General features: G+C 39.6%; 1 protein-coding gene across 3 annotated transcripts in view; it reads left to right on the top strand.

Annotated features, from left to right (window-relative positions):
* Positions 1 to 16,586, top strand: part of itpr2 (inositol 1,4,5-trisphosphate receptor, type 2) — a 165,432-nt gene that overhangs the window by 87,032 nt on the left and 61,814 nt on the right. The window lies entirely within an intron of this gene.

Genomic DNA, 16,586 nt, shown 5'->3' with positions numbered 1-16,586 from the left:
TCTGCAGCAGGGACTCGAACCCGCAACCCACCAGTCATGAGCCCAGAGACTTGTCCACTACTGTGTACTCACTCTGCAGCCACCCCAAAAAGGTCTGTCATTTCCATTTAATTCACCCACATCCGAGGTCCAAAGTTTTTTTTGTTTTAATTTTAAACACTTTGGTGAAGTTCCTACTGTTAGGGGGTAAAAATGTGAAGCAAGGTTTCAAAACATGGAAGATCTGAGGTTCCTCGGAAATGGAAGTGGAGGGAATCCGAGGTAGGAAAGTTAGGCAGCAGTGTCTTGTCAGCAGTAGAATAAGTAACAGCCTAAGGGAGAGAACATCTCAGCATGTACTCTTCAACGCCTCTGTGATTATCCAAGCAATGGACAACAATTCACAAAGTAGTGACTAGGATACCGGCAGGAACATCTGCTCAGTAAAATGTCTGATCAGTTGTAGAGATTCAGGAGAGAATCAAACGGGGACTGTTGTTCTAAGTGTGACTGGCTGTGGAGTGCCAACATGGAGCCTGTGAGAGGAAATGTCTGTCAGGATATTCTGCATTAAAATTATTTCTTTTATCCTCCAGTGCCTGACTACCAACATTGACATTCACACTCACTGTGGCAACTTCTGATGATAACTTTGGCTCAGTTCAGGGACTCTCACGGGATGCTGAGAAATGCAGTTGTGTAATTGCTGCAGACTGATATTAGATCCTGCCTATTTTCCGATATCAAAAGTGACATGGTTTTATCTACTGTTCTGCGTTGAAACGGAGATCAGCTCACAAAACAAGTTTCTTCATTGAGCAGGAAGAAGTAGTGACCGAGTTAGTTAAGGTTCTTCAAATGTGGTGGGATGATAGGAGTTGTTGTAAAGCTGGGAGTTGAAGGTACTTTTGATTTGTGTGCACAGAGCAGCAGCGACCAAGGAGGTTGAATATTCATTGTCTGTGGTCCAGACAGTGTCAGCCCCTGACAGTTTCTACATCTCTCACATGTGACAAATATGCATTTTTAAAAAGTTATCATGAAACCTGGTTCCAAAGCAACAAGCTCCAGGGCTCTAACCGGTGTCTGTATTCTTTTCTGGTTGACATACCAATGAATTGAGAAAATAATACAGTTCAGAATTATCAGGGTTGAACTTTGGGTATCTGATTACTCCTCCTCAGGTTGATGCATTATTTATTTGTCTTGGCTTTTCTGGATTTTTTTTCATGAGGTAAGGGTATCAGATCCCACATGAAGCAAGTTCTGTTTCAGGTTTATATTTGGATGTGTCCTGGGCGTAGAAAAGTACAAAGACCACCTTATTTCGGAAGTCTAACATTATCTGAGAAGAGTATTCATGTGCCATTAAGCAAAAGTGCATGGACTTAATAACGAATCTTTATAAGCTCGTGGCATGTAGGGTAACCAGCTGCATTTTTGCATAGGCTCTTGTTGTTAATTTTAAGGAATTCATCACCTCTAATGTCTATATAAAATATAAAGAAACAGATGCTCAAAATGCATTTTAAAATAATCTGCAATTTGTATTTTTACCCATCCCAATTAGGAATCAGCAACTGCCTGGCTACTGCTATAATCACTGGACCACACAGTGAGAAAGTGGACATCCAACTGCCAGAGCCATTTGTAACTTGCTTATTTGACATCCTCTGAGCTCCTGTCGGGCACCACAGAGACTTAGCACTGAATGGTGCATCTCTCATTGGCATCACAGCAAGCTCATACTGCATGTCCCAGGGGTCAGATTCCTTTGGCAATCTTGAGCAAACAATGGCTTGGGTAATCCCAGTCTGGCTAATGGCATGGTCTAAGCTCAACCCCACCAATAATACCTCCATATTGTTTCTGAAAGCTGTGTTCTGACCATGAAACAAGGCGGGATGAAGTCAGTTTGTTTTGTAGTGCAGGTTAACCTCCTATTTCAGAAACATTGAAAAACACTTTTATTTTGTTTTTTTCTTATACTACAGCACATCCATTTATTATACGGGGGGAGGGGGTGTTGGTCATTATTCCTCACTGCCATCACATGTTCACTAGTATCTTTCAGAATGCACTACAGTGGTGATGAGGCAGTTATCTAGGTAGAATGGTGATCCAGTGTATCGTCCTTTTACTACAAAAGCTGTACTTGTGGAAAACACATGTGATGCTTGCTTATCATAGAGGACCAGCATATTAAACATTTCCCAGAACAAAGTAGCTTTCTTCTAAAAGTTCTCAAATTAAGAAATAACACCTACGGAGAGACTGGGGACTGATGCTTCTCTTTTCACTATGATTCCTAGATTACTAATATCGTTTAAAATATATTATGAAAAATTATGAGGAAGTTGTGAAATAGGCGTGTTGACACTGAAATTTGCCGTAGCAGCAATTAGAATAAATAGTGATCAGAGATCCGCAACACACACGTACAATATATAATGTACATACAGGTATGAGCACATCACTATATTGTATATCTACAGTACAGTGTGAAGGAGGTGGATTTATTGCAGGGATGAATCTACAGTGAAGAATTAGCAATATTGTTAAATACTGTATATATTATATAAGAGAGGAAATGCATCACAGAAGCAAAATTAAGTAAGTGCATGTCACGCACTTGTATGAATGCAGTGCTCTGCTAATATTTAAATGTTTTACTGTAAATACTCAGTTTAACGGACTAATGGGGAGAAGTGGTGTCAGTTATTGCTAAATGATAGATCATAATTGACATTGCTTCCGTTCCAAAACGTGCTATTATCTGTGAAAAAATATTTATATACTATACGGTATAAATGCTTTCTGGATCTTCTGACTCTTTTTTTAATATATATATATTTGCAATCAGCACTGTTAATGAAAGTTGTCCCTGTGCTTTTTTTCTCATAAATATATGAGCTCTTTCTTCATGTGTCATAAACTTGCTGTATAAAATTAGCTTAAGTATACAAATCATAAACAGCACCCTTCGTTCAAGCAATTGACCTACCCCTGTAGGGCACCATTGATATTCCTGCCTTAAGACCTAATTAAGGATGTTTAAAGATGTTATTTGTTTTATTATTTTTGCATTTTATTGAGATTTTGTGCATACACTAAAATTAGACATACTGTATATGTTACTATACTGTATTTTTGGTAATCACATAAAGTGTTGGGTCAAGTAATGTATACTCTTTTATTCAAACAATGTCAAACTGCGATGCAATCCCTGTTCAGTACATGTGCTTCAACAATATTTTATACTTAATGTATTTTATAACCCATTTTTACTTTTATTTCTTCTATTTTGTCCCATTTTTAAGAAGAAACCAAGCCATGCAGAATACCTGCCGTTTACAGTACAAGGCTGGTATTTTCAGATTACACAGACAAAATTCCCTTTAGTAGATTTGGTTAATCAAATCCAAAATAAGAAAGAAAAGCCCATTAAATAGAGAGTTTACTGTATTAACATTTCTTTAGTAAAAATTCTAGTAGAAAAGTACTGGTGACCAGTACCTTCCAGTTCAGAATTTTTTCAAAAACTAATTGAGACCAGTTTCATCCAACAATACTTTTGAAGGTACAGTTTGCATTCTATAGGTAATCATTTGTAAAATACTGACACTGCTTTCAAATCTATACAGTGCTGTGTAAAAGTTAGAAACGTTTTTTAAAACAATTAATCCTGTTAGAATTGTATTTTGTATACAAAAAGTAAAGCCCTTTAGGATTGTAGATGTGTAGGGTGCAGTAAATGATGTTAAAGACACCTGATATGGAGTGAATTAGATTTCAGGCGAATGCGATGCATTAACTATTATAACACTGCTCTTGTGTAGTTCATGTAGCCATATACAGTATACAGTATGTACTGTACAATGCTGCTCTTGTACACAGTAGTTTACCTGTAGTTGTTGCAATCACTCACGATTGCAAAATGACGAGCTTTATTTCTTTTCACCCAAACTAAGCTGTTTTAGTAACAGTTGGGGTTTTTATAGAACTATAGAAAACACTAGTGGAGTCAATGAATACATTTGCGATGATCATAACATCGTGTTACTGCTGTTTTGCATATAAGTATTTTTGCACAGCAGTGCATGTGTGTGTTTTGGAACTGCCGAGTTGTTGATTGAATGCAAAATATTTACACCTCTGCTATACTCCGTGAAGGGAATGTGCATCATTTGATTTCATGCACAGTACAGCTAGGGCTGGGCGATATGGCCAAAAACATTATCACGATAAAAATTTTCATATCAGTCAATATCGATAATTATCACGATAAATGTCAAATCATTATTTCGTTCAAGTTTAAAGGCAGATTTTTTTCTCCTGAGTGAAAGTTGAAGAAACCAGACAGTTAACTGGTAAATTAAACAACTCTTTATTTTAAGAACACAACAAACACTTGCCAAACAGAAGAAACATTAAACAAATCTGTTAGCTGCCCGGTCTGCAACATACACGCGCACTCGCGCGGTATGTTGTGCGCATGCGCATATGATGCGCAAAGCATAAACATGTATATCGAACATTTATCGAACTTTTGTTAAAATTATATCGAGGAAAATTATATCGCGATAATTATCGTTATCGAATTATCGCCCAGCTCTAAGTACAGCATGACTCAATTTACTGCTTTTCAAATTGTTTTAAGACAAAGGTGTTGGTTGGCATGCATACACTTTCAGCTCCCTGTGAATATAGCAGTAATCTATGAGTAATACCAGATGCTATCCAAATCAGAGCAGTTTACTGACACATACAGTACAAGTGAATTTGCACAAGTGACTTATGTGCCCAACCATAATGAGATTTGCTAGTCATATGCCTCCTTTCCTAAATGAATGTAAAATGTTATAAGAAGTGCTTATGTATGTTATTTAGATGAGCTTCCTTAATTGGGTTAATGTATCAATTGCTTTCACATGCAATTATATTTTGTTTTCCTAGAACTTATAATTGTGATAATCAAGACATTTTATTGGCAATGGAGAATAACAACTTGTTGATGGATCATAGTCATACAGTAGCTAACTGTATGACTTAGCTCAGCTAAATGCTGATTGTCCCCCTCTCTTTTGCAAACCTAGAACACAAGGTGCTTCTGTACACAAGGGGTGGTGGAGGTCTGGAACAAACTCCCCTGCCATGTTGTGGAAGCTGCTACTCTGGTTTCTTTAAAAAAAAAAAACAGAAGGATGAGATCCTTGGATCAATTATTAAAACCAAGGTCCTGACTGTCCGTGGTCATTAAAAATCCCAGGGCATTTCTTGAAAAGGGTAGGGGTATTAACCCTGTGGTTGTAGCTAAATTTCCCCCCTGGCCTTTACCAATCATGGCCTCTTCATAACCCCATCTATAAATTGGCTTCATCACTCTGTTCTCCTCCCCACTGAGAGCTGGTGTGTGGGGAGCGTTCTGGCGCACTATGGCTGCCATTGCATCATCCAGGTGGGGCTGCACACTGGTGGTGGTGGAGGGGATCCCCATTACCTGTAAAGCGCTTTGAGTGGAGTGTCCAGAAAAGTGCTATATAAGTGTAAGCAATTATTATTATTCTCTCATTTGTAACCTTCCTTATGTTCTTATGTTTTAACCTCTCTTATGTCAGTTTAAGGGGAGTTGACATAACTATTGACAATGTTCCCAGCTTTTAAAATGAAAAGGAGAAGAACAAAAGGCCTGTAGCACCTCCCGCCCTGGGAGAGAACGAAACAAAAGTGGCTGCTCCAGGGAAGCATCCACAGGGTTCAGCCGGCTGCGGTGGGAGCTGTGAGGGGGAGCAGCAGGACGAGAGGAGTGCTTCAGAGCTTCGTCTGCGCTGCGTGAGCCGGCATTACTGGCCTGGGAATGAAAGGCATGAGTTCTGGCGGAACTCCCGCGTTAAGCGCCTTTCCTCTGCTGCCCCCCATCGAAAACAAAATCGAGAATCTAAATTGTGTTCAGGGACAAGTGCATTGAACGGCTGGGCGCTGGCAGCTCTCCTGGCGCTGGAGTGCTGTTATATAAGGTACTCAGTCCTGTCTCATGTCATGCTACGTCTCCCTAGGACTAAGACTGAGCAGGCAGGTGCTGTGTCAGACCAACCAAGAGACAAATGATGATGCACGTAGGAAATTTGTTTTTGGTTTTGAAAATTGGAATGTTTTTTTTTGTTAGAGAAAATACGGCCGTGCACGAGAAAGGTGATGAGTCACGTGCATATTTGCATACATGGAAAATAATGGACAGACATTTGCAATTTTAACCGGGTGGTAGTCAGCCTAAGCTTCTTAGTTAAATTATTACTATTTCCATATAACCTTTAACTTATGAAATAAATGCTAAATTATTGGATAGTTTTACTCCTATTGCAAAAGCAGGATTAACTCCAGACTCTTTACGCTACTGCATGTCAATGCAAAATCATGTGGTGGGATGTTTGCCTCTTCTGTCTTTTATCCAAGAGATGGCTGGCCCCAGTTGTTGGTACTGCATACAATAATAATACCAAGAAGAAATAACCCTGAAAATAGATAGCCATGTTTATTATGCACTTAACTGTAAAATTAGTCTTCCATCAAGAAGACTTGATGCGAGATGCATCACTTGGGGCATATTGTTTGAAGTCTGATATTGAAATGCAAGCTGGAATGGATTTCATTACATTACATATGTAAAAGAAATTGCATCAGCCTTTTTCACCATGAAAATCAAATGCCTCCACTTTCATGGAACATTTACCTTTCAAAATGCTGCAAGTCACACGTGTCTTTTAATACTTGCAGTGGTCAGCTCACAGCCTGGCGAGTTGTGGCAACAGTGTGAAGTGGTAGTTACTGTATGGCCCCGGACATGTAAGTGAGTCAAATGCTGGATGGAGCTCTGCTGTTGTACTCTGAGCAAGGTATTTCACTCAGATTGCTCCAGTAAAGTGCCACAGCTGTATAAAGGGGTACAAATGGAGGTTGCTTTGGATCAAAGCCTCAGCCAAATGAATTAGTAATTAAGAAATGCACATTCTTCCCGTGCTCCTGCTGTAAGCGCTAAAGTAGAAGAAAACATGAGTCATTCACTTACCTGTGCTGTGAATAGCTCGGCTCCCAGTTGGAGTCGCAGTCATTCAGCGCTTGTGATGCAGAGCCCGTAGGGAGCCTGTGTGGGAGAGGAGGGGGAAGTGAATTTAGTTTACCAGACATGCAACAGTTTCCCCAGCGATCCTGCAACGTGATTTATATGACCATATTAAAGCCCTAGAATTCGCTTGAACCCTGTGACCCTCTCATTTCACTGCTTTTCATATTTGAAAAAGCATTAGTCACATAAAAACATATTCAACACACTTAGGAGGCAACGGATTTAGGTGCCAAAGTGTTTTGCTTGTACTGCAAGTCCAGTAATGTTTGCGTTTTATGCTAATTGTAAAATGAAATAAAAGTGTTTGGACTGGATTAAATAAAAAGGCCTTTCACAGAGCGAGTCTTCCTTAAACTTGTTTTCATAAGTAGTTTCGAGACATAAACAGCTTGCAGCTGTCAAGCATGTCCCAGGTGATAGAGAGGGGCTGTCTGGCCATGTGAAGACTGGTAATTCAGCAGCACTGAAAGTCGAGGTGGACCCTTGTCAGTGAAGACCAGCATGTCAGAAGAAACACTAGACGGCACAGCCTGCCAGCGGCCACACTTCCCACTGCCATCAGCTGGACCTGTCAGGCCTCATTCATCTTGTTTTAGCCACTGCCTGCCGGAGATGCAGAGTTTACATTTTGACACACACAACCACTATCGACAGCAAGCCTTCATTATAGTTCACTTACAGATTGCCAGCTCCTAGACTACAAATCCAGACATACTGTATTCACATGGTTAGCAGGCAGCAATGGTTTCTATTATACAGTATATGCACTAATGACCCAAAGTTTAGTGATGGCATTTTGTTTAAAGGGGCTTTGCAAATGATCTGCCAGCATTTGCAATTTTACTGATTAATAAGGTGTGTTTGAGACGCTAGATCGTGCTTTGTTGGGACGTTGTAGCCAGTGCCATGAAAGTCTTAAGGAATTAAATAAGCACTATGTGACTTTCAGACATTGCTATTATGTGAACAAAGGATCTGGTGAGTTTTAAGCTGACATTTTAATAAACATTTAAAAACAAGACATTACATGAATGTGCAAACAAAGCATTGCATCACAATCCGTTAATTAATACATTCCCTTTACCTTTGGCTATTTCATTTAACATTGTGGCATAATGTATAATGTATAGTAATACTTTTCATAGTCATATAGCTCAAATATTCTAAACAGAATCTAAAGTTATTCGTACATACAGTACTGGTGTAACTACTGGTGACTGTTTTGTATGGATGTTGCAAATTACCAGCTGCAAAGTGTAACAACAAGAACAGTTGCATCCCAACACGATGCAATGAGATGCGAAACAGCTGCAAAACCTTACAGGATAAGATACAGTAGCTTTATAGCACTCAATGGCACACATGGTAGTCAGCACACTGCAGCAACTCTTGTGAAGGAAAGAAAAAACAATTTGGTCATTTAATTTGGAAAAAAAACCCTCTTGCGTGTGTGGAGGTGTAGTTTTGCCATGACTGGGATGTGTATAGATTGAGGAACCAGTTAATTTCCGATGTGCTTTATATGAACTCTTTGCAGTTGTGTCTGTGGCTGAAGAATTCAGGAATTGAGTTTACGGTGGTTTATTTCTGAACAAACTTTTTTTTCTGTCTTGTACTTTAATAGCAGAAGATTAAAGCAACAAGATTAAATCTTTTTTTTTTAATGGTGGGAGACCACTATCATATGTACAGTACAACATTGCTGAAATATTTTTTTCAATTAACAATGCACTAAACAAAATTCTATATTCTTTTTTTTTTAATAGAGTAAAGCTGTATAACCTGTGTAAATATAATGTATAAATATAAAAAGTCTAATTCCTGTTTGACATAAAAGTCCCTTTTACTGCTATTAGTGCATTGGTAGTTTAAGGTACAGTACTTAATGAACTGTTTTTTCTTGGGGTCTAAATTAGTCTGAAAGACTGACCTAGACTACATCAACAGCAATGCCCACCTGAGACCTGGCCTCATTAATATGTGAGAAACAAAGCAAGACACAGTCTGATCAGTACTTGTGTTGGAAACAAATAAAAAGTAAGAAGAATCGTGTGGCAGCTTTTTAGTTGCAGCAATGTTGGTGGACCAGTAGGTGGCGCTCTCACCTGTGGACTCTGAAGTGTAGTGTAGGGAAGTGATTCCGAATTATGTTGAGCCATTTCTTGAAGGAGTCCAGAATTTGGACTAAATCCACTTGACAAGGCAACCTGTTCCAAAAAAAACAGTAAACTATATTTTTTAAAAAAGCATATAATATTTTCTGACCCAAATGGATTCCTTTTTCCTTACCTTTTAATACTGAAATACTGAGCATGAAATACTGTCATTGGTTTTAATCCTATCTGTACTCTTCAGGATTTTCTGTGCTTAGATCTTCTCTCTGTCCCCTGTGTTCTAACCTGTCCATGTATGACAAACCCCTGAGATCAGCAATGTTCGAGCTGGTCTTCTCTGAGCTTCTTATGAACAGGAGGGGAGCATTCAGCCCACCTAGCCTGTTCAGGGATTATTGGCTAATTGAGCCAAGGATCTCATCCAGAACATTGACTTCATCAGCTTGTTCCATACTCACACCACCCTTTGCGTAAAGAGGTGCCTCCTGTTTCCCATTCCCTAGTACAGTGATAAAAGACAATATGTTGCAGGAGGTGCTTTCCTTTGAACAAGGTTCATTGAAGGTCCCATTGCTCTATTCCTAAGAACAGAGGTTCTAATCCTGGTGTTCTAGGTAAATTTCACTTCCGGCTGGCAGAACTTTTCCTACACCCTCAGTTTAATTGATGTTGTCTTCGTGCTTGTCTACTTAATCTCTGTGCAGGTAGCTGCTGCCACAGAATGGATTCTGTGACGTTCTTGAGTGAGAGCTGCAGTTTAATAATGGGTGAAATGAGTCCTCTCTTAAATGTTAAAAACATTGTGATCCTTCAGATGAAAAAAGTTGCAATTTCATGGGATTGCTATAACAATAAATTTTCTTTTTGTAATAATGACCTGCTGTGCGTTTGTCTAATTTTATGCGAGTGCGGAAGAGTTATTAATCTTACAACTTTGGCTTTGCCCTTTTCTAATATGAAGCCTTTCTTTCATTTTCCACATACTGTAGGGATATGCCTACCTGAGTGTTCAAAGACATAAAATTCCAGTAAGGAGAACACAGCTCTGTTTTGATAATTAACTTCAAGATGAGAAATCCTGAATTGCTAGGACATCGTTTTTTGAGTACAGTATGTAGTAAAAAAAATAATTTTCGGAATTAACAAACTTTTCTTATCTAAATAAATGTCAGCCTCATTGTATTGAGTTAATTACCCTTAGAGTCTCAGAAAAAACAATCTTGGTAGCTGCCTGTTACTGCATATTCCCAAATATAAGATTTTAACACAAGACATGAATGTTAAAATCTTGTGAATGTTATGAGGTTGCTGTCTGTACTTCATTTTGGGAAACCAAGAGGACATTAAGCTTCATTCAATTACAGGAGGTCTGTTTTAATTGATGTTCTTAAAACATCAGAAGCACACCCAGACGGACTAAATCACGTTTAATCCCAGTTAGGAACTGCAGGGGCTGTGACACAGCGGGTCTGTGCACGTTTTAAATGCTAGGGCTGTGAATGTCTGGTTTTCTTCACAGTGTCCTTAAATCACCCACAATAGGCATCCAAAGATGTGCAATAAGACAAGTGAGGGCAGCCAGCCACATTCTGTCTGTGTAGTCTCTCGTTTAAAGCCTTGCTCTGCCTCTCCATTCAACGTATAGCCGCTACAGTCTGTGAAGATAAAAAGATTTCAGCCAAGCTTTAATTGACAGGCAGTCCCCTGCTGCTATTGTAAGGGACCCACGGAGCCTTGTGCTGAGAATTCAAGGCAGTTCAGTCACATGCCTTTGCTGCCTCTGATCCCTTAAGGGAAACTGCTACACAGCAGCCTTCCTGTTGGGCAACTTTGATACAGAATCTCTTCACCTTCTATCTCTCCATATCAGTTAATTTTCTTAAAGCAGCAAAGACGCACTTGCAGATATCGTTTCCATTTGTAGTTAATGCGAGCATTAAAATTCTCATTGCCTAATAATCATCATAATGTTAAGAACACATAAAATATTATGAAGAGAACAGTCCATGCAACCAATGAGCATTTGTCATGTTCTTATAACAGTTTCTTCATGATGTGTGTTGACAGTCTTTTTTCCCCCAAGTATTAATAATTGCCTGTATAAAAACTGTTGCAGTCGAATCTGTCTTCTGTCTTGTGGTAGCGTACTGCCTCGTAATCTGTGTCAGTGAACGTTAGCTATGCTTCTTTACCTCAAGTTGTTAAATACGTACAGGTATGTATTTTGTATTGTTGTTCAAATGGGTTGAAATTCAAACAATTCAGGAGATTGTTTTCATTTTTCTTCATCACCAGCAATTAAGTGTGGTTAAATGTGCGTATCCAGGTAATTACAAAATTAATATTGAGCGCAATGAATATTAATTTGAAGTTTTAGTAAGGAGGTAATGAACAGACTAAGCTGGTTTCACCCTTTGAAAGTAACTGAATCAGTTTTTTGAGTTATTAGTTTGCATTGCACAAAATGCATTCAGATCAAAATGATATACAACATTAGATTTAAATACCCACTTAATTTTTCTTTCAATGAGCACATGCAAACCTGAGCATTTTTCTTGCTTTTTTTTCTAAGTGAAAACTTCATTTTTATTTTTAACTTAGTATTTAGCAACTTGGCTTCATATTTTTAAAAACCTTTTCAAGACTGAGCTATAGAGAATCTTGCATTTTTTTATTGTTTCAACTTGTGTTCCCTGGGGTTTCTATGGAAACGTCTTGACCTGGTCACCTGCATAGAAGTCAATGAAGTAAAACCATTGTACATCACTCAAGACCCAAAGAGCTTGGAGCAGCCTGCTAAATATGATGTCTGTTATTCTGAATTTAAAGTCTTTACCTTCTTAAAACAAAGGGGAGCTGCCATTCCCCGGTGTACTGGAGATGTAAAGCTTGTTGAATGTGCCATATACAGTACAGTATTTACAGATTCCTGTGATGAGTTGCTCAAAATAAATATATATCTGAGATCTGAGATAAGTGAAAGGGACTGTGAATACAGATTTTTGTCATGAATTGGCTCAGGATCTGCACCTGTGGCTGGAAGGTTGCCGGTTCGTATCCCACAGCCGGCAGAGGAATCCTACTCCGTTGGGCCCCTGAGCAAGGCCTTTAACCACAGCTGCTCCAGGGGCGCCGTATAAATGGCTGACCCTGCGCTCTGACCCCAAGTTTCTCTCCCTGTCTGTGTCTCTCATGGAGAGCAAGTCTAATACAAGAAATAGTTTATGGCCAATTAAGTGATCTTAATCCATCTTATTGTCGTCTATGATGGAAAAAAAGCATACAGTATATCATAGCTTTCGCTAACTTTCAGTGACTTTCCCTTTGTTGGTACAAGTATTGTGCAATGTCATTTGCAATTTTTTTGTTTTGTAATAGAAAGGATGGTGGTGTTGGCTACTTTTTGTATTTTAGTTTAATTTTGAACGTCTACTTAAGTTGTTTTGAAGCTTGGAAGTTTAAGTTTGAGTCACTAGATTATTTGAAGAAATACTTAGAGGTTGTGAAAGAACTGTCCTTAGGAGTCTGTTGAATTGTTATTCTTGGGGAGCACAACACAGAATTCGAGAGGTTGCCTTGGAAAAAAAAAAAGAAAAAAATCCTAATCACTTTTTAAGTTTGAAATCCATTTTATACTTTATGATTCAACTGCAGTGTGCAAAACAAAAGACTAAAAAAGTAAAAGATGAACTCAAGATATAATTTATTAAATTCTCCTTCAGCTGTGCAGAAAGCAATGCAAAAAAGACTATATACAGTATAAAAACTCCTGTGACGACCTGAAGTATGGGCACAGGCTCACGTGATGACCTGAAGCAGGAAATTTCCACCCAGCTTTGGAATGCACATGGATCATTGCCGGAGTAGCTTTCCATTCTCCACACAGCTTCGCGTTCCACTGTTGACACCACCTCTCACTCCGAACCCACTGCCTCTCATGAACTACAAGACCACTCTTCATGCACAGAGACGGAACTCTTTCTTCCCAGTTTTGGAGACTCGGATGTTTTTGCAGCAGTGGTCAGGAATTTGTAAATGATCACCTTTGTCTGATGACTAATCAAATCAGATGGTACTGCACAGCGGAACAGGCGGAAAAAGGAAACAAAACCTTAGGCGGGATCAATCCTCTCTCGGACTCTCCCCTCCCGGGCGTGTCCAGGGTACCTTTACAGGACCCGCCCAGCCGGGGCTCATCCTCCAGAAGCCGGGACCCCGCATAACGCCACAATAGTAAGAAAAAAACACACAGGCAACAGAATGAATCTAATTCTCAACTGTCACCTTGCCAACAGAGTTTACTACATTGTGTAGAGATATGTTTCAAATTCAGCATTGCCCGTTTTTAAATACGTTTTTTGCCACTGACTTCACATAGAAGAGACAAAAACTTTTAACAATACCCAATTGTCTCAAAGTGAGATGCTTCTCCTGGGAAGCTATTAAAAGGCACTTTTCTTTGTAATAGACCAAGATGTACCACCAGCAAAAGTAATAACCCATGCATAATGATTAGAGGCCTAAAATCGTCACTAGCAATCCACCAACCTCTTAACACAAGTACATCTAAAGCAGTAGCTTATTGCATCAGCTGCAAAAAATGCAATCGGTTATATATGAGAGGAACTTACAAGATCTGACCACTTTGTGGAATGTTTACCACTGATTCCAGCTGCCTGCCACTTCAGTAGTGTGAATCATACTGCTGAAGATACCACCATTTGTAAAGTAAATCAAGTACCTCCTGCAAACAAAAGCAACAAGAAATTGCCTAAGGACTTTCAAACATCTTGGAATGAATGTACTATTCTGACATCACAAAATCATGGGCAGGATTGTTTGAAGAACGGATTTTACAGCACGGTTTCATTCTGCACAGTTGAAGGACATTTAAAATGAATACCGAAACTCATGACGCTTTTTTCAATCTCATTTTATTAGCAAGCTACCTAGATTTCCAGCCCTCACCAGAATGTTCATGCTCTCATGAAGGTCATAAGACTAAAACATAAGTTACCGTGAAAAAAAAACACAACCAAACAGAAAAACAAAACGGAAACATACTGCTTTGGAGCCTGGCACATGATCATGTGGGTGATGTTCAGGCTCGGGTATGGCACATCAGCGGTTGCGCTTATAAATGTAAGCTTGCAGTGGATGTGTGAAACAAAAAAAATGCTTTAGAAATTAAATCACTTGACACTGCATTAAAGAAACGTGTGTTTTTCACGCAGTTCATGCTTATTTCATCCACCCAACCTGTTCCAGTTTGGTTTCCTGGTAAGGGTCACGGCTTCATGGTTATTTTGTTAATAAAATGGATTTGCCTTATTAGATTCAGCTGCATTTAGAGTGGATATGTATTTTTTAAAGAGGTATAATATGCATGTTGTATTCGTTGCCTACACATGAGAAGAGAGCTGTATATAGGGAATTAGAGAAGATGGATGGAAGAAACATCATCCTCACTCTAGTGTTTACGAAGTATAATCACAAGATCAAATTTGAAGCTGCAGGTGCAGCAGAGAAAAATTATGTCCCTTCAAAGGAAGATTCTAATCTTTGTATTAGTTTCTTATCCATTACAGTGCGTTTCTGATAAGAACCCCATCTAGCCCCAATGTCATGAAATGTCTTGATCTGCGCACATTTAAAGTTGAGCTCACACCTAGTTTTGAAGATGTAGATTTAAGATCCAAGGAGGTAGTGATTTTGCTTGTAAATCACACAATAAATCGCTGAGTGAAGTAGGGCTTCCTTCCAGAAAGTTTTAGATTAATAGGAAATCTTTAATGTCCAGAATGCCCTTGAGTACTTGTAATTATAATAATAATTGCTTACACTTATATAGTACTTTTCTGGACACTCAAAGCGCTTTACAGGTAATGGGGATCCCCTCCACCGCCACCAGTGTGCAGCCATAGTGCCCCAGAACACTCACCACACACCAGCTATCAGTGGGGAGGAGAACAGAGTAATGAAGCCATGATTGGTAAGGACCAATGGGAAATTTGGCCAGGACGCCGGGGTTACACCCCTACTCTTTTCGAGAAACTCCCTGGGAATTTTAATGACCACAGAGAGTCAGGACCTCGGTTTTACATCTCATCCGAAGGATGGCACCTTTTTACAGTATAGTGTCCCCCTCACGATACTGGGGCATTAGGGCCCACACAGACCACAGGGTGAGCACCCCCTGCTGCCCCCACTAACACCTCTTCCAGCAGCAACCTTAGTTTTTCCCAGGAAGTCTCCCATCCAGGTACTGACCAGGCTCACACCTGCTGAGCTTCAGTGGGCTTATTCTTCATGGTTGAGTCCGTTTGAAATTGAAAATCACTACCTGACCAAGAAAGGCTTAGAAAGACACGTGTTTATCCTGAAATCACGAGAACCACTATTTATTGCACACTGGCTAGAGGACACCCCGCAAATTATGTGATTCGTTAAGGTAATTTTGTAAATTAATTTAGGCTGCCACTGCAAAGGTTTTGAATACGGTTTAATATTTTTTTCCAGTTTTCCTATAATCGTATTTGCTTGCCTCTTTGTGTGGAGTATGTTGTAACAAATTTTAATTGCTGTTGTCATGCTAGTGTCATGACTGCAAGCTTTAAAGTGACAATATGAAAACCGTGTAAGGCACTGTATTATTGTAACGCAACAGGGTTCAGGTGGGCGCCCTTGCCTGCTGCCTACACAGGTCGGGGATGCGAACCCGGGCCTCCGGCGTCACTCAACAGGGACCCAGCTTGGTGAGCTAAAGAGAGATCTCTAAAGAGAGGGAAGGGCGGTGACGTCACTGCTCTGGTAAGCCGGCTCTTACACAGTGCCTGTCGGCCGTATGCATTACATTATTTATGTGCAAGTGTAGGTACTTAAACTTTGACTGTCGGGTGCTGGATGGAGCTTTCATCAAGGTGGCAGATTTCCTCAGAGAACTGTGTTTTATGGCTTTTGAGCGAATGGCTTTTTCTTTACACCTCAGCCTCACCCCTAACCTGTCACACTCTTAATTGCACCACGTTTAGTCCATCTGTAACTGCGTATTTGGCTGTCATGCAGATGCTAACAGTTAGTCACAATCCGTGGTGCTCTGCCAGATGAGGATCAAGTGATGATGTTATCATGTGAGTTGACATCACTTGGCGAAGGCTTAGATCAGGAAGGAGGATTGAGACTGTCCGGCTGCTTCTGGTTGCTGAACTGGCGCCTCTAGTTACAATTAAGCCTAAAAATAAATTAAGCCTCCGTTTTCTTTCATTCATTTGGAATGTATGTTCTATAGACTGTAATAGGATATGTGGAATGTCATGTAGAGAGCAGTTTTGCGTTTCCAAATGCGAAGAATGTGTGTTAGAAAATAAAAA

The sequence above is a fragment of the Atractosteus spatula genome, chromosome 8 (assembly GCF_055471065.1).
Source record: "Atractosteus spatula isolate fAtrSpa1 chromosome 8, fAtrSpa1.hap1, whole genome shotgun sequence".
In the NCBI taxonomy this organism is placed as follows: Eukaryota; Metazoa; Chordata; class Actinopteri; order Semionotiformes; family Lepisosteidae; genus Atractosteus; species Atractosteus spatula.
This window is presented reverse-complemented; position numbering and strand designations above follow the sequence as displayed.